This window comes from Heterocephalus glaber, unplaced genomic scaffold (genome assembly GCF_053883595.1).
Source record: "Heterocephalus glaber isolate CG9 unplaced genomic scaffold, H.glaber_assembly_v1.0 deba00000122, whole genome shotgun sequence".
Lineage (NCBI taxonomy): Eukaryota > Metazoa > Chordata > Mammalia > Rodentia > Bathyergidae > Heterocephalus > Heterocephalus glaber.
This window is the reverse complement of record NW_028258138.1, coordinates 26,463,647-26,482,826: the sequence shown is the minus strand read 5'-3', so window position 1 is coordinate 26,482,826 and position 19,180 is coordinate 26,463,647. Positions and strand designations below refer to the sequence as shown.

The 19,180-nt window shown below is 36.2% G+C and overlaps 1 pseudogene across 1 annotated transcript; it reads left to right on the top strand.

Moving 5' to 3' along the window:
• The first annotated feature begins 93 nt into the window (after positions 1-93).
• On the top strand, positions 94-17,066 carry LOC147830379 (serine/threonine-protein kinase PLK3 pseudogene; annotated as a pseudogene). Its single transcript, XR_015450202.1, has one exon. The product of XR_015450202.1 is annotated as a serine/threonine-protein kinase PLK3 pseudogene (transcript).
• Positions 17,067-19,180: the final 2,114 nt, after the last annotated feature.

Here is a 19,180-nt window from a genome sequence, read left to right as displayed (position 1 = left end):
ATGCCCTTTGAAGAAGAGGCAAGTTCGGTCATGATGAAGAAAAATCAAGGCGTACCCCTTTTAACAATAAGGAGCAGCTCGAGGCTGCAAAGAGGTAAGCAGGGTAAGAAGAAAACGGCATCTGCTTCCATGGTTACAGGCCAACTATGAGAACCTTGCTTTTCAAGGGAGTCTGTTCTCAGGCTCCCTCACGGGGTATGTCATGCATTATAAGCAAAGGGAGGTTGAGCTGAAATCCGCATAGTTATTTCAGAGTAAAATGATACGGAGCACATGGCTGGCAGAAAAAAAAGTCACATGACTATTAAGAACCAGACTTGGGCAATTCAGAATAGAATTGTTTTCCTTATACAAGTTTAGCTAAAGACAGGAAATTTGTGTAAAATAAACAAGGATGAAAACAAGATTTTCATTTCTCTGGCTTTATGTGCACTGAGGTCAAGGGTCAAGACACCCTCCTCCCAAAGGCAGAATCATAATTTATTGTTAATATAGATTTATTATGAATATCATTTAAGAATGTTTCCCTCTTTGCTGGACTGTAACATAGACATGTGTTATTATGAATTTCTCCCTCTGACTTGATTCTCTTTGATATTCTGCCCAAGATTTTTCCATTTTTATGTTTATTTTTGTGGTTAGATCTCATGAGGAGAGGTAGAAATCTTAGTGAGAAACTTCCTTGGTTTAGTGCTAATGTTTTTACAAAGTATAATCTTTCTGTGTTTATGGAAAATTCAAATCTGTAGCAAAACCAATAGCCTCTGACAGTAGTTCTGTTCCTAATTTATGCCTTTGTATTTTTTCAGTGCTTGATATGTGAACAAATCTTTAAGTACAAATGTAAATTTTTTTTCCTTTCTATGAGGTGTTTGGTTACTAAAGTTGAATCTTGTAATATAATACACAAGTGGCTAATGCTATTTGAATAAGAAATGGACAAGTATGAAATGCCACATATTCTATATTATTGAAGAAAGAACTATAATAAGCACACAAAATGCAGACATATGTATAATTAACATAGATAAAACATTCCTCTGACAATGTACTACAATTGCATGTTAAAAGTGCTCAGATTGGCTTATCTTCCAACTATGTACAATTAACTATAGATGTTCTATGCAGTTTATGCTTTGAGCAATTTTTGTTTACAAATAAATCATAAAACTTAGAGAATGAAAAGGAAAGAATGATACAAAGGATAATGCATAAAACAACTTTCATTACAGTTGTTTTTCAGAAGAACTCTTAATATTGAGCATTTAGTAGAAAATTACGGTTTCTTTCCTTGAAAAGATTCTCTATATTTGAGATATTAAATGACTGAGTAGCATGTACATACAGCATGTAGTTTGCAATAAAGGCTCCACTAATACAACAAACTATGTATTTTACTATAAATGAACACCATATGGTTTTGCTGTATGTGGATATTCTTTTCAGATACTTACCTTAAAGGAAAATTTTCTTGTGCCTTTGGAAAAGCAGTTAAGTTTTGTGACTATGATAGTGACAATTTTATGCTTTCAGTCTAGAAATCAGAATATTTTCTGGTGTGTTCCCTCAGAGATTTCATGGATGAACATATGCATATTGCTTTGTTTCTTTGAATGTGTTGAGAGACATCAATCTTTGCTTACATAGTGAGAAAACGATATGGGGTAAAAATGAACTATTGAAGTATCACTATTTTAGTTTAACTACACTTTAGTATGAGGAATGAACATATATACTAAATCAGTCATAGTCCAGTTTCTTTAAATAATTTACTGACTGCTAAGATAATTCAAGATCAGAGTTTCTCTGATACAGCAACAGATTGTACTTTGTGCCAAAGGTCAAGTGCTAGCTATTTCTTCTGTGGAAAATTTACCTGTCAGTTCTCTAAAGGAAAACAAAACAAACACAAAGACACTAAGATTTGCACATTGCATGATAATTTGTGAGTTGTGGCTAAAGGAAAAGTAGGCTATGCCATATAATCTTTTGGAAGAGAGATAGTTGAATCTTGGGGTTTTTTTTTTTTTTTTTTTTTTTTAGGTGACATTTAGCCTACCTCTGCTTTGTTTGTTTTCCAAAAACATGGTCAGGTTTAAGAATACTTACATGTGAACATAAACTTTACTAACTTGCCAAATGTGCATATATATGAATACTTGGAAACATTTTCTGAAAGTCAGACTGATAGTTTTTAAATGTTACTTTTAATATGTTAATATATAGATATGAACACTTCAACATTAGATATTTATGAGAATATGAAACTTTTCCTTAAAATTATTTGCTATATTTAAGGTATGAGATGACCAGTACCTATATAATATATGCAGTTTGCAACAAAATCTTTATATCAGAAGATATGTGACATTCAAATATTCCTTTGAATAAGGTTTTAGAGTAATTTCTATGTTTTATCCCTATATTGCAAAAGTTTTGAAAAAAAGGCAGACTAAAATTGGCCTTCCTTAATGGAACATTTACCAGTGTAAGTGAAATAAAGAGACCTAAGAGTTCCAGTTCTTTAGTGTTTATAGCACTGTGAATATAGTATATGGTCAATAAATATCTCTGTAATAAATGGGTACACTTATGATGACACCAATGAAACAATTACCTAAGAGTAATCCAATTGCATGAAAGATAGGACAGAATCTCTGTTGTTTACTTGCATATTATTTTAAATCCTTCCCTTGTGAACCTTCAATATATAAGTTACTAGCCAGTAACTGTGATTGCTAAGAATGTACATAATGTGTCCACTGCGACTAGAAGTGGGAGATTAGAATCACATTTTCTGAACAGGTTCCTGATGAAAATTATTCTGAAAGGTGTTACATGTTCTGTGGAAAAAATTCTAGGAGCCAAAAAAATACATGAGAAGGATGCAGTGTTATACATAGATTTCATACATTAAAATAGATTTATCTGGAACAGGTTTTAGGACATTCAAAAGACCAATGTATATAGAATATTCCTAAGAAGTTCATATAGTTCATAGCCTTTCAAAAATTAGCTAATTACTAAGAAAATACTTATTAATTAATATTACCTAATCTTTTGAGACAACTGTGATTGAATAAACTGAATTTAACTGTTTTCCTAAACTCCACTTTCTAAACTTTTCTTAACTTGATATCAAGTAGAGCAAGAATATTGACATAATAGAACTAGCAAACACTGCAAATAAGAGCTTCCTTCTTCTCTATATTTGAGACTGCAGTTTTGAACATTTACCAGCATACTACTGCCTAATTTCCTCCCTGAATCCATCTTTGTAGGTAAGTTATGATCACTAAGAGGTCAGTGAGTTCAGAGGTTTCCTATTTATCAAACTGCCTCAACTATTTAAACTAATTAGAAAACATAGATATAAAAGAGGGGCAACTAAGATAAAAATTAGACACTATCTTTTCTTTAAAATTTTAGATATTGTATCAGAAAATCATATAGTTTATCTTTCTGATTTCTCTAGTGGGCCTGGAGAAGCATGTGTTTATCCCTTTCCCCTCTTCTATGAAAACATTTATATGCTCTGTTATTCCATTGTGTGAACATATCTAAATGAGTTCCCGACATCCGGGTTCTGTAAATCACCAGACACCCTTTAAATGTGTCTCTAATTCAGCTGCACTTCATTAACTTTGAGTTTTACAAAGCTAATGTGAAGAATCTTTAAGCAGTATAACTTTTGTATTGCATGCCTTTTAATTTCAGGCATTTTTCAGAAGTATTAACCTGTTTGACATCTTGTGTAAGATTATTAAAAGGACAACAAAAAGGGAAGATCTATGAATCAAACAATTGAAATAACATTTTGATAAACTACTTGATAACCAACTGTGATTAGTCTATATGCAAAATTTCTAAATATGGGTGTATTAGAAGTATAGATGTTTGTCAAGTAATAAATAACTTGGGACCTTACTTTTGAGACCTTATAACCTGAAGCAATGACCTCTATGGTGGTGTGTTTTAAAGGATCTCTGGGATTGACTTTGTCATAACACATAGGATGATCGTTATTATGGTTCTTTTTTACCTTCCCAAACACATGCACCTAAAGCACTACACACTTTATGTGGCTCAGATTAGTTAAGTAATTATTTAATAAAACTGAGTGTGTATTTTGGGCCAAGAATTGGAAATTGAGATATGACTAAAACATGCTCTTTACCTTGGTGGATCCTATGGTTGAACATGAGAAGAAAGCAGTTTAAATGTGCTGTTATCATGACATAAAATCATCTGAATGTATCTCTTTCCACTTTAAATCAACTATCCATCTATGTTATGAATTCCCAGAATTCTCCAAATTTAATCCCAGAATCTAGTATTCTTCCTGGATTCTAATCTTATCTCAGCTAGCTCCCTGTTCACAAATACAGTTATGAACAGAGCAGTCAGAATGGCAACCATATGATTATTAATTAAAGAGTAAATGACTGAAATTAAGCTGTGCATAACACAATAAGCTACTTTACACGATGTCAGAATTCTCAAAGGATACTTCACAATTATCATAAGGTAAAAATAATCAATTCTAAACACATTGAAAATTCTCAGACATTTAACCTTTTCTTATATACATGTGTGAAAGGTGTTTGAATACTCATTGGATAAGCTGTAATTTGTAATTTGAAAGATATCACTTAGGTTTAACCAATACTAGGCTTCTGAAAACTATCAAACCAATAGAAATTTATAAAAAGCTTCTATATTATTATCAGTGTAATACATACACAATTGGAACACATACACAATTTTGCCATTGCGAACTTTTCTTTTTTATGCCTCAAAACCTGGAGCTTTTCTTTCATTCAAATAGTATTTTCCAAGTTTCAAAACATATTAGTGCATAATATTTATACATGAAAGCTTTTCAAATGACTTCTTTGTTGCCAGGTATCTTATGGAAATACTTTTGAATTTTGAAAATTTAAATTTATAGGCACGATTGTCTTTCCATTTTGCATAGACATATAGTCCTTTTGGTTTTTTTAATGCACCTATCCTTTTGATAGCAGAATTTTTTTAATTATCTAAGAAATTTATTTAATTTTTCTGGACCTAGGTCAACTATTTTCCTTCTTGTAATTATGTCACTTTTCATGGGAACATCTACCCTTTCTACCTTTTTCTATTTCTTATTAATGTGTGCCTTCGTTTTCTCCCCTTCCCTTTATATTTTTATTAAAATAAAAATAATAAAGAGTAGATGGCAATTGGAAAAATTTTAGGATATATGCCAAAATCTTCATGCTTAAAAGCTGTAGTAATTGAGGATGAAACTCAGCTCTAGACTTTCAACCACTTTTTAAAAAAATCCTTTATCTGAACATTAAAAAATGCAAAATAAAAATATTCTCTCCTTTTTGAAGGTATGACCTTCTCACTCTTATTTTTTGTTTTATCTAAAGGAAAAGTTTTGCATTTGATTATTAAAACCCATGTTTAGGCTCCATATTGCCCTGCTTTCCAAAAATTAGCATTTATTATTTATAACATAAGCACACTGAAAGCAACTTCTTTTAATTAGCATAGAACAAACTTTAGATTTCTGTTGAACATAAAATCATTTTACTTAGCTATTGCATATGTTTAAGTGTGTATATAGGGCCCCCTAATATTAAAATGTTTTGAAATAAGCATTTCTCGATACTTCATTTTACAGATGGATGCCAACTATTGTGTTTGTACATTACTTTGTATTCGCATTTGCATTCTTTTTCTCAGAAAAAATGATTGCATTGTCATTTACTCCCATCAGACTACTCAATTTTGCTTTAATTAAAAGGGTAGGGGAAGTGGGAGGGGTAGGGGAAAGAAAAGAAGGGAAAAATATGAGAAAAGGAAAAAAATGGAAACAAAGTCTTTGTAAATAGGGAACAATGGTGGAGGGGGTGAAGGGAGGGCAGGGGAATGGGGAAAAATAAGAGCCAAGATGCATCATGTAAAGACACAAGATCCCAATGATGAATGTAACTGTATTGTATACCCAAAATGTACCAATAAACTTAATGAAAGAAAAAAAGTAAAATCATCATAGTATTTTAAAGAAGTAGAATGGGATGAGCCATTTTCCTCTTTGCTATCTCCTTCAAATGAAATGTCATCTTTTTGCTCCATTGTTTTAAGACTCAGTGTTAATATTCTTGAGTATTCATTGAACATTTGATTTGTTTTTACTAGTTCTTTTGCATTATGATGTTGGGTACACCATTGTCCGGTGCAAATATGTTTATAATTGTTATCGGTTCTTGTTAAATTTTTCACTTAATCAGTATAAAATGACCTTCTTTTCATGTTTTGATCAGTTTTGACTCACAGTATGCTTTGTCTGAAAATAGGACAGCTACTTCTGCTTGTTTTCAACTTCCTGTTGCATGGAATATTATTTTCTATCTTTTCATTTTTAGTCTATGAAATTTTTTTCAGGTTAGATGTGTTTCTTTTATACAACTTATTGTAGGATTTTTTTTCCTAATCCATTCTGGCAATCTGTGTCTTTTGATTTGAGAACTGAGACCATTCACATTGAAAGGTATTAATGATAGTTACTGACTTATCCTCCTCATTGCATTATTTCCCTGTTGTTGATTCCCTTTTGTTTTCTTCTACTTAACACTCATTCTGTCTGGTTTATTCATTCTATTGGAGTTTTTCGCATTGTTAACTTCATTGTCTCTTTCTAGAATATTCTTGCAAAGTTTTTGAAGTGCTGGTTTATTGGTCATGAATTTCTTTAGGAGCTCTTTATTATAAAAATATCTTATTTCTCCATCAATTTTGAAAGATAGTGTTGCAAGATATATCATGCTGAGCTTGAAGTTGCTTTGTTTTAAGGCTGGAAACACTTCACTCCAACATCTCCTGTCCTTTTAACATTTATTTTAAATCTGCTATAATTCTAATGGGTTTTCCTTTATAAGTGATTTATTGCTTTTCTCTAACTGCTTTTAAGATTTTTGTTGTGTTGGATTTCTGGATTTTGACTGTGTTGTGTTGTGAAGTTCCTTTCTGATCATGACTATTTGGGGTTCTATATGCCTCACTTATATGTTAAATTCTTTTTTCATATTTGGAAAATTTTCTGCTGTTATTTCTGTATAAAGTTTTTTTATGGTATTTGTGATGTCTTCTGATTTTTCACAAATTCCAGTTAATCTTAGTCTGTGTCATCCAGTAGCTATTGGATCCATTTTTAATGTTCTATTGTTGCTTTTAAGGTATCTCAATAGTTGGTCACCAATTACAGCCCTGTGTTCTAGTTCTAATACTTTGTCCTCTCATCAGTCACTTCTGCCCATACTTTCAAAAGAGTTTTTAATCTGAATTTGTGTTTGGTACTTTTGCATGGACTTTAATTCTTTTCTGTACTGGACATTCATGTTTTGTATCATTTTTTATGTCAGCAAGCTTTTTATTAGTGTCTTCTGTAGATTCACTGATTGTTTTGTTCATTAGTGATATCTTCTTTGAATTTGAAAAGTATCTCATTGATCTATTTTTTTTATTTTTTCTGCTATTCTTTTGAATAATTTGGCTGTGTGGCTTTTAATTTCCTCTGCCCCACTGACCCATGGATCAGCTTTGAGGGAGTTGGGATATTTGAATGTTTTAATGTTTCTAGTTTTTTGTTGTTTGTTTTATTTTTGGGGGCTGAGGATTATGGGTTGATTATAGTGGAAGACTAAGTTGCTAATATAGAGAACTCTTTATAGTCATTGTCTACTTTTCAATGATGCACTTTAGGCATGGCTAACTCTAGGCCTTTGCTTGTGTCCTAGGATCCCCCTACCTCCATTTGTTTGGGAGGGGAGGCTGCAGTGTATTTTCTTCAGTACCCACTCTTCTAGGAATGGGCCATGATATTATTAATGGCACGAAGGGAATCCAGGTATTAGCATACAGAGAAAATCAATTAATAGCAAAAACTATATCACCTTGGCTATAGTAATAAAATCAGGAACAATAATAGCATCAAAGACAAACTGGATATTGATATACACTAAGAACCACTAATGTACCATAGAAAAAAGGTCTAGAATTTTAATATACCTACTAATGGAACTAGAAATAGAACAGTGTTCAACAGAAATAGCATTGAGTTAACAAAAGATTAATGGTTGAACTAGTAAAGATAAAAGAGATGGGGAACTTGAGAAAAGTAAAATTTGAAACAATCAATAGGACATGAGAAAGAGAAAAAAAATGAAAGGGGAAAACAGTAACAGAAAAGAACAAGAAGGAAAAAGAAGATAAAAGAGAACAAAATAAAGAAAAAGTAGACAAATTAGAAGGGGGAAAAGTTAGAAAGAGGAAACAAAAAAGAAAAGAGAAAAAGTCTCAACATCAAAAATACCAATGAAAATAAAAGAAAGAAAAAAATTGAGTTGATAAAAAATTTCTCTGTTTTTCTGACTTAGTCCTTTTTTTGGGAGGGGGGATCTACAGTATTGGAATCAAGCAAGTCACAATTTTCTCTGCTTAGCTTTAGAGTCTGTGAGTTTGTGAGGTGCTCTCCCTCCTCCAGGGACTCCTCTGTCCCTACCCGCCAGACTGTGGCAGCCATTCAAGCTGAGACCTGTCCTTACTGACATTGGTTGATGGGAAAAGCAATCAGCCTTTTCCCCTCTGCTGGATATAGGTCTTGGGGGGAAAGGTTCAAGCAGTCAGCTTGGCTGGTGCCAACACTTTTAGATAGAATGACCTCTGAAAGCCACACCCACAGGGCCTGTTTCTACCAATGAAGGGCCGGGCTCTTGTCCTTCCTGATCTGAGATTAAGCTTTTCAGGGCATCTGTGTTTAGCCTGCACCCTATCCATGGCTGTCTCTCACTGTGAGGAAGTAACACTGAAAAGCTTAAAGCAGAGTTTTTCTTTACTTGTGCTGTGGTTTGTCTTACAGAGCCCCTTCCCAAAATGGAGACTAATTGAACACTCTGGCAACATGGCGGGTACTGCACTGGTTTCTTCTCCAACTCTATAACTTATCACAAAGGTATCACTTTTGGAGTAAAACCCCAGTGTGTGTGTTTTTGTAGTTTAAGTAGCTGTGGGCATTTCTTGGGGCTTGTGCTTCTGAGCAGGTCTATTATTTCATTCTGGGGCTTACCTTCTCTCCCACAGCACTGACCTATCCTTGATCAGGTTGGTTGATTGGTCAACACCTGTGCTCTCTGGTGCCAGGAGGAAACAAAACATAGATAGGCCTGGACTTCGTGAGTGGCCAGGGCCATGGCACAGACTCAATGAGTGTCTAGTTGGCTGGGGACAAAGGCCATATGGGAACTGGTTCCTCCCTAGTTCTTTTGTAAATCCTTAAAATCATTCACAATATTACTGCTTCACTTTTATCCTATAATGAATTTTTATTCATGTCATACTACACTAATGGAAATTGCCTGTCATTCTGATCTCAGTTTAGATATCACCTCTAGACATATCACCAGTTACTGGCTGGCCACTACTCTTCCCATCATGGGATAACTCACCACTTTCCTTTATTTGTTTCCTTTTCATTACTTGGAATTACCCCCTTCATTTATTTGCTTATATATTTTATGACTCTTTGGTCAATAAGATTTTATTACTTCATTATGTGACTAGCACTGTCAGGTACATTGATGACATAGCTGTGAACCATTACGTGTGTCCTGAAAGAGACAAATGCTACACAAATTGATAGGAATAAGTAACTATGTGTATAAATGTCAAGTGATGAAATGTGCTCTAAGGGAAACTAAAGTAAGCTGAAGGATTAGAGTAAGGCTCATTTTGCCTTTTTATGTCAGACATTCAGGCAGGCTTTCCTGAGTAGGTGCTCTTTATACAAAGGCTGGGAGAGCTTCAAGCACTTGTCTAGGGGAAAAGTGGCCTGAGCAGGGGAATTGGTAGGGAAATGCTTGGTATGTTTAAGAGCAGTGAAGAAGTAAGGGTGGCAGAAGTGCAGTGAGGCAGGTGAGCATGACAGGTGATGAGATCGGTGAATTAGAGAACAAAGGCTTGGACACCATTTGTGCTAGCTGTGAGGTTCAGGTTACGATTTGAGGTCTTAGCTAGGCATGCTGGTGCATTGGTCTAACCTCAGCAATCTGGGCGGTGAGGCAGGAGGATGACAAGTTGGGCCTAGCCTGGGCAACATAGTGACATAGGGAGACCCTGTCTCAAAGAAAAAAAAAGGAAGAGGAAAAAGAAAAAAGGCTGGGGATGTAGCTCAGGAAGAAGGGCCTGCATTCAACTTTTAGTACCGGAAAAAAAGATTTGATATCTTACTCTGAGTGCAGTGTGGGTCATCTTAGCAGGCTCTGGGCAGAGGAGTGGCAGCAGAAAATTCAAGCATCTCTTGCTGTTGTGTGCACGGGAGTGAAGGAAGGAAGAAGCAGTGTTATGCTGGAACCCGCTCTTCTCAGCTCACCAGAAGCCATTATACTTTTCTTTGCCAGGACCCTGCTGTTTTGCCACTGGAAAGTAGCAGTAGTGGAAGTGTGCAGATGCTGCCAAAGGGGGATTTCTTCTCTGTTTCCCCCTCTCCGTTCTTCCTTTCTTCCATGTTGCCTTTTTCTTCCTCATCCTTCTTCTTACTTTCTTATTTGCTGGCTTTTCTTCTTCCTTCCTAATTTCTCCCTTTCTCCTTCCTTTCCCTTTCTTCCTTTTCATTGTTTGAAGCATTGTAATATTTATTTATTATTTAAAAATGAAGTTTAGATGAACATTCATCACCATTGCTCAGGAAGTGTTTACAGGGGTCCATATGAGAGCTGGTGATGGTGAGACCGGGCTGGTAGTGAGAGAGATGGCAGGAACTGGGCAGCCTCTGGAACGAACCTTCAAAGGAAGCACAGGCTTTGCTGAGTGATTTAGAAAATAGATGTGAAAACAATTCTAAATCAAACAGTAAAGAAAAACATGAATCAAGCATGGTTTCCAAGTTTTGGCCTGAGTAATTAAAAGAATGTTTGTTTTGATAAAGATGGAGATGAGGCCCAGTAGCAAAGCCAGGCAGCGCCACGGGCCACCAGGGCCTGGCAGAACCGGGGAGATGCGGCCTGCGTGGACCCCGCTGGCTGGCTTCCTGACTCCCCATGCCTTCCCGCATGCGGCGGTCCCGCCTGCATCCCCGCTGTCCCTGGGGCCCTCCGAGTGCCCTGCCCAGACCTGAGGTGGAGACGCTGGCTGGGCCACCTGTGCGGGATCCCTGGCGCCCCATCACAGACCGGCTCAGCGGTCGCACCTACTTCAAAGGCCACTTGTTGGGCAAGGGAGGTTTTGCCCACTACTACGAGGCTACTGACGCGGAGACCCGCAGCGCCTACTCAGGCAAAGTCATCCCGCAGAGCCGCATGGACGCGAGAAGATCATCAACGAGATTGAGCTGCACAGAGACCTACAGAATCGCCATATCGTTCGTTTTTCACACCACTTTGAGGATGCTGACAGCATATACATTTTCCTGGAGCTCTGCAGCCGAAAGTCCCTGGCCCACATCTGGAAGGCCCGACATATCCTGTTGGAACCAGAGGTGCACTACTACCTGCGCCAGATCCTTTCTGGCCTCAAGTACTTGCACCAGCGGGGCATCTTGCACAGGGACCTCAAGCTGGGAAATGTTTTCGTCACCGAGAACATGGAACTGAAGGTTTGGGACTTTGGGCTCGCAGCTCGGTTAGCGCCCCTGCAGCAGAGGAAGAAGACCATCAGTGGCACCCCCAAGTATGTGGTTCCAGAAGTGCTGCTGAGTCAGGGCCATGACCCTGAGGCAGATGTGTGGTCACTGGGCCGTGTCATGTACACGCTGCTCTGTGGGAGCCCCCCCTTTGAGATAGCAAACCTGAAGGAGTCCTACTGCTGCATCAAGCAGGTCTGCTACAGCTGCCTGCCCACCTCTCACTGCCTGCCCAGCAGCTCCTAGCTGCCATCCTCCCAGCCTCGCCCCGAGACCACCCCTCTATTGACCAAATCCTGTGCCATGACTTCTTTACTAAGGGCTACACCCCCAACAGGCTCCCTGTCAGCAGCTGTGTAACAGTCCCCGACCTGACACCTCCAAATCCAGCAAGGAGTGTGTTTGCCCAAGTTACTAAGAGCCTTTTTGGCAGGAAGAAGAACAAGGATAAGAACCATCCTAAGGAGAAGGAGGAGGTGTCCTGTTTGGTGAACGGCCTCATGCGCACACCCCTTGGCCATCAGGGCACCAGGCCCAGGTACCAGCAGCTTCTGGTCCAACCCCTGTGAGCCTGGTAGAGACAGCAACTGAAGATAGCTCACCCTGTGGGATGCTGGCCAGCAGTGGAGATGGTCTTGAAGAAGCCCTGACTGTGGCCACAGTGGTAGAGTCAGCCCTCTGTGCTCTGAGAAACTGTGTGGCCTTCCTGCCCCCAGTGGAACAGAACCCTGCCCCAGAGCTTCTGGTGTGGGTCAGCAAATGAGTTGACTGCTCTAACAAGTTCAGCTTTGGGTTATCAACCGTCCAGCTGCCATGTAGCTGTGCTCTTCAATGATGGCACACACAAGGCCCTGTCAGCCAACAGAAAGACAATGCACTAAACCCCACCAGCACAAAACACTTTTCCCTCTCCGGAGTGCTGTGCCCCAGGCTCTGAAGCCTCAGCTGGGCATCCTATGGTATTTTGTCTCTTACATGGAGCAGCATCTCATGATAAGTGGAGGTCTGCCCAGTTTGGAAGAGGTAGAGGTGCCTGCCCGACACTTGCTGCTGCAGTGGGTCAAGACCAATCAGGCACTGCTCATGATGTTCAGTGACAGCACTGTCCAAGTGAACTTCTATGAGGACCACACCAAGCTGATCCTCAGTGGCCCTCCTTGTGACTTATGTGGTCTGAAATCGTAGTGTTTGTACTTACCTCGCTTCCCATCTCCAGCAGCTGGGCTGCTCCCCAGATCTGTGACAGTGACTCCGCTATGCTGTGCGCCTGCTCCGGGACCACAGTCCAGCCTAGGCCCCAATTTGTAGCACAGCTGTATCCCAAGCCCTGAGGCCTGTGCCTATTAAGGTTCTACTTCTTGCCTTTGTGGCCCTCCCTGTCCCTTTGGTGCCTCATTGGGAGGCTCTGGGCTGAATCCTCCAGGGAATCAGGGACCATCTTTCCTGGAGTTGGGGGTAACCTATCCTTACTGTTTCTTACACCCTCTCCGAGATAAGCCTGAGCCTTAGTCCACAGCTAGGGAGCATTATTTATGGACCACTTTTATTTATTGACAGACATTTATTTATTGGGATGTGAGCCCCCCACCAGGGGGCATCTCTTCCTGGAATAATAAATCATTTTGCAGAAAAAAAAGATGGGGATGATATCTGAAGGGGAGGTTTAGAGGAAAAATGTCAAGAATCAGATTCAGGATAGATGAAGATGGACCTATCCTAGGTCTACCCAAGTGGAGATACTGAGTAGGAAGTTAGATGTATGAATCTGGCATTCAGTAAAGAAGTCTGGATTAGTGATACGAAATTGGGAGCCATCTATAAAGACAATATTATGCCTCTGCTCTACATTATTTAAGTAAGGATCAGTTTCATATCAGCTTTTCAAGGTTTTTGTGTAGAATAGAAAGGCAATGTCACTGCAATGCTATTCCATGTTTGAGACTACTGAGTCCAATGTTCTTTTGATGCATTTTAAAATAACATAATTTCAATAACTTGTATAAACTACATTGACTGGAATTCTACTCCAGTTCAATTTTATGCTTTTGGTTCTTCTTTGTTAGAGCCAACCAGTCACAGGTTTCAGAATGATCCCAGGATTCAGGAATTAGCTGCCTCAGAATTAGAGGGATACATTAAAAAAATGTATGTTCCCGCACACAAGTATCAGATATCGTAAATCATAATATGAATCCCAGGGTCCAGAAATTTTCATTTTAACTCATTATTAAAATGACTCATTATCATTCCTATGTACATAAAGCTTTGGCCACTTGTGTTATGTTATGTAAATATAAATAGGATTATCTTCCTATCCTTTTGTAAGGTTTCCTATTGCAAAAATTTTAATGATTGCTTAAATCATTTTATATATAAATTTGCCTGCTCATATTATACAGTGTTTGGATTAGAATAGATTTAATTATTATTTTTATGGAAAACCATAATTATGGAAAATAATATAACTTTAGAATATATTGTTGAAAACACAGATACTAAATTGCTACAGCCACTTAAACAGCACGTAAGTATGATTCTCCTTTGTTCTGGGCACAGTGACACAATTGTACTCTGTTTTCCTAGTCCTCTTATGATTTAGATGCAGTCAAAAAAGTAGTTGTGGCCAATATGCTTTGTGGTGATGACAGAACTTTCGTTGCAGTTGTTGTACTGGGGGCTGAATCCAGGGTCTTTGCACCAAACTACATCCCTTGCACTTTTTATTTTTTATTTTGAAACAAGGTGTCAGTAAGTGGTACAGGTTGAGTTTTGAACTTGCAGTCCTCCTGCCTAACCTCCCAGAGTGCTGGGATTACAGCACTCAGTCCATCACATTTGGTTAGGACACAGCATTTAACTGACAGTGTTTCTTGATCTCACTTGCAAATTTCTCCACATTTGAGTTAGAAGTTGCGTGTTATACTGCTTACCTGAGGTGTGATGATTATTAGCAAAGCCCCTGTGCCATTTGTAACTGACAGTTAGTGTCAGAAAGAACTGCCCCTTTGCAATTTTTCCTTTTTTGTAATGGGGATCAAACTCAAGGCCTTGCACTTGAGAGGCAGGTGGTGGAACCAGTGAGCTAAATCCCGGCCCCCCTTTGCAATTTTAAGACCATTGGTTCTGTCTGCTGCATAATCTAAAGCGTCCTGAGTAGTCATTACCTTCTGCAGCAAAACTGAGTAAGCTGACCCTGAGTTACCTCCTAACTGATAGACTGATATTGTGGATTAAACTAAGCTGTTCAGTTCCTTCAACAAATTAGGGATTTTTTTCTCTATTTCGACTGTTGGCAATAAACAGTTGGTAGGAGTTATATGTCTTATGTCATATAACATTGCCACAAGAGTTTTTTTTAAAGTTACAAACTGATTTCTGCAAATGTACAAACTTTTACTAATAGACAGGTACAACATCAAACCTGTGCCAATAAATTAGAATAGTTTCTGTTCTTTGTCATTTAGGGATGCCACTCTGTTTGTACCTTGAAGGGAAGGTTTCAGGCAGAGCAAATGCAATGACTTGTTAATAGTAACAACTGAAGAACCCTCCTGCTACACTGAGGAGGGATAACAAGTCAAGTGAATTCTAGGTCTAAGATGACACTTCAAAAATGTAAGACTCTCAAGCTTTACCCTGGGATTTCTTATACTTTGGTCACACAATTCAGAAGTGATTGCCCAGTATTTTTACCCAATCATTACTTGTTTCATCAATGAAAAATTATTTGTAAGACTTTGTAAGTTACTTGGCTCCCTTATAGTTTTACAGGACAATATTTGGAAATTTGAAGCAATTGCCACCACAATTGCCTTTGGAATGCAGACCACAAATTTTTAAAAAATGTAAATTTTAACTGACATGCACTGTGGATCTCTGATAAGGAAATCTTCTCTAATTTTTCCAGTGTGTAGACAAACATTAAACTACTGTATTATGGACTTTACTTGGTGACACACTTGAAAGTTAGTTGCAAGCTCTAACAACTAATTAAGAATTTTTGCTTATTTTCTCTTATGTTCCATTAAGGATGTAAGACCTGTACAACTGACCAGAAGTTTACATTTTTTATTTAACAAATGCAGATGTCTTTGTACTTGATTTTTAACTTTACTGGACTTTATTCTCAGTATTTAAATAGTTCACTTCACTTAAACTGAACAATAAATATTCATTCTTTAAACCAATATAATACAATATGTAATATATAATATATAGAATTTAACTATTTAAATATTATGTAGGATTTTTAAACCAAAAATATCTACTGTCAGCTCAAAATAAAAATCTTAAAATATTGGATTGTAATTTTCAATGCTGTTTTCCTCTTTCTGCATATTCATGGTCTGGAAAGGAGACTAGCTCTCCTTAATGTTTTAGTTTCCAAATATTTTGCCAACTATGAACTAGGTCAACAGAGGAAAACATTCTTTCTACTGCTGACATTAAAATTCTCCTGTCTCAAAAACTGGACTAGCTCATCAATCATTTTGTTAATATTTACAGCCTCTGACAGAGTTGGAATATGATTTGTAAAACCCCATCAATAAACATATGTTCTTGAAAATCTTCACCTCATTTCAAATTCATTTAGTTCCTGTTATAGACAAATAATTTCTAGATGGTTATGACAATAAATAAGATTAGTTAAGAAATAAATTATAATATATTAAATGACTTATTTTAAAACATTTCTAAGGAACTTAAAATAGTGTCTGAAATATAATTTTAGACATTAGACTTTTATGATATATTTAAATTACATCTAAAATAATATTGTATTTAAAATGGCATTTCATTAACATTGTGGTGATTTGAAAAAGTGTTTAAAAATGTATAGATTGGGCCGGGGATTTAGCTCAGTGGTTCCGCCGCCTGCCTTGCAAGAACAAGGACCCGAGTTCGATCCCCAGTACCAAAGGAAAAAAAAAAAAAAAAAAAAAAAGTATAGATTGTAAACAAATTCATTCATATGTTCACTCATAGGACAATATTTTGTCTTTAAACCACTGATATTTTGCAAACTAAAACTAGCAACGGTATAATTTGACTTATTAGAAACTTAAGTGTGGCTGTAGCTATTTAAATATTTTAATTAACTTTGATTCTTGTTAATTTTGACATCTAGAATTTACATATTTCCAAAGTTAGGCAGCAGACTTGCAATAACTTGAATTGATTATTCCTTTTTCAGGACATCCAAGAAGATGACTACTTTTATTAGGAAAGTTAGTATCAACTGTTTGACATTAAGGTGAAAGTTTAAAACCCTTTCAACTGTTTGAATAAGGATATTTTAGTTTTAATATATATTTTTGAGAATAAACGTGAACACTTGGGATGTATGTTATTTCATGGATATCTTTAAAGACGATCATATATTGATTTATTTATTTCTTTTCAGGATCATTAAAAATGAAATTGTAAAGGAAAGACTGAAATAACAGTAAGTCTTAATTATTTGAAAGACATTTTTTGAATGTTATACTACAATATCCCCTATTGGCTGATTTTCTCCCATTCTAATTTTGTATGCTAGAATAGGCACAGAATCATAGCAGAACACCTAGACCTCAGAGTACATTTTTATGTGAAGCCAAAATGTTTTTAACACTACTTTTCTAGTTAATGATTTTTGGATTTGACACGCTGTAGTACACTCTTATTTTGAGAAAAGTTAACAAAATTATTTTCTTTCCAATTCAATGTTCTTTTGTTTTAAAGATTTTTTCCCTTTTGGTACAAATGCATACAAATTCAGTATTAGCATCATAACATGATATATTTTGTTTCTGCTGTGCTAAAATAATAACATTTATGCTGGATGAAAACTTTTGTCAGAGAAGATCTACTTATGAAGCTGAATGAAGTAGGTATGATAGTAACCCTTTCTTTATATATTGTAGGTAGACAACCTCTGTTAGATTTAATACTCACATCAAATTTTCACAAATTACCATTGCTCTTTACACCCATAACTCCTAATGTGTTTACTATTTATAGAAAAATGTAATCACTCATAAATTTTCTTCTGAAATATACACATATCAAGATAAGTAGAAGTAGTGTACTTTTTCTTACTCATTAAAAATGTTTAGATATATGTTTTGGCTAAATTATTAACTAGTAATTTCATAAAGTACTAAGTTATTAAAGTAGATTTATGTTCTCTGGTGATATTAAAATATATACCAATTTGTAGCACTTCTTATGCTAGGACAGCTGATTCAATTGTGTACTTAATGATAGCCTCAAAAGTAAAAGAGAAAAGCACTGTTTGATTGGTGAATTTAGGTATATGCATGCATGTGCATTACACACAGAGATTATACAAAAATATAATAATATATCATTACATATGTTATAGTTATATAACTACATTATATAAAATATAATTCAGAATACACTCAAGTTAATCATGTAAACATATATAAGTAAATTATATAAGTATGTATAAATATTTACATGTATGTAATTACATAGAATTATAATTGTAAAAGTAGTACTTTACAAAACTCAAAACAGATACACATAAAGGGAGAGTTACTAATCAACCCCCTTTTCTCACCCTCCTTCCCGAGGCAGCCCCTCTACCTCACTTAACATGAACTCCTCAAAGTACAAAAACTCAGACCTATATTTGTGCCTCACTTTTGTCAGAGAGGAAGGCATGTGTTTGCTTTCATGGGTGGCTCTTTAGCTTGTATGTCATCGACCTCTTTTCAGGTTAATATAGCACACTAACTTTCAAGTAAAGAACATGAGTATTGTTAATTATATGTGTATTCATTGTCTTTCACCTAAAGCAGGAGTATTGATATTACCATGAAATGCAAATCTTAGTGATATTGTAACTACAGATCTGATAGCCACACAAAAATGACTCTTATGCCTTTGGAAAAGCAGGAAATTAAGATTTATGAAGTAATTTGTAATTCAGCTGGCAATATCCTTTTACTGAACTGTGAGTGATCTCATGTTATCCATCTCCAAAAAATGTCTTTCATTTGTATTACAGAATGCACACTGCTTAGCTATCATGCAAAATTGCACTGCTCAGACACAGTTTACTCTTCATGGGGAAAAAAATGGATGACAAAACCATGTGTTTGAGTGGAAAGGAATGAGTTACAGAACAGATTTTGTAATCTTCCACCCAAAGCTTATAAAGTATTCAGGAGTTTTTGTAGATTAGGTTTGATTATAATGATGAGAGTGAAAAGAAAGTAAGCCATGGACTTATCCAAATGAACAAGGCTCAAGGAAAATAAACATAATAGATTCCTGTCTGAGAATAAATAATATTCTTAATAAAAGCTATCAGTAATTTTGTTTAGAATGGTGTAGGTTATCATCAGGCTGTAGATACGTATTGTATAAAATATATTAATATATTGTAATATACATCATATATACTCATCCATTACATATTTAAAACACTAATATGTTGACATTTAGCATGGTATATACATATATATTTTGTAAATTATTTTGATGTACTAAACCTATCAT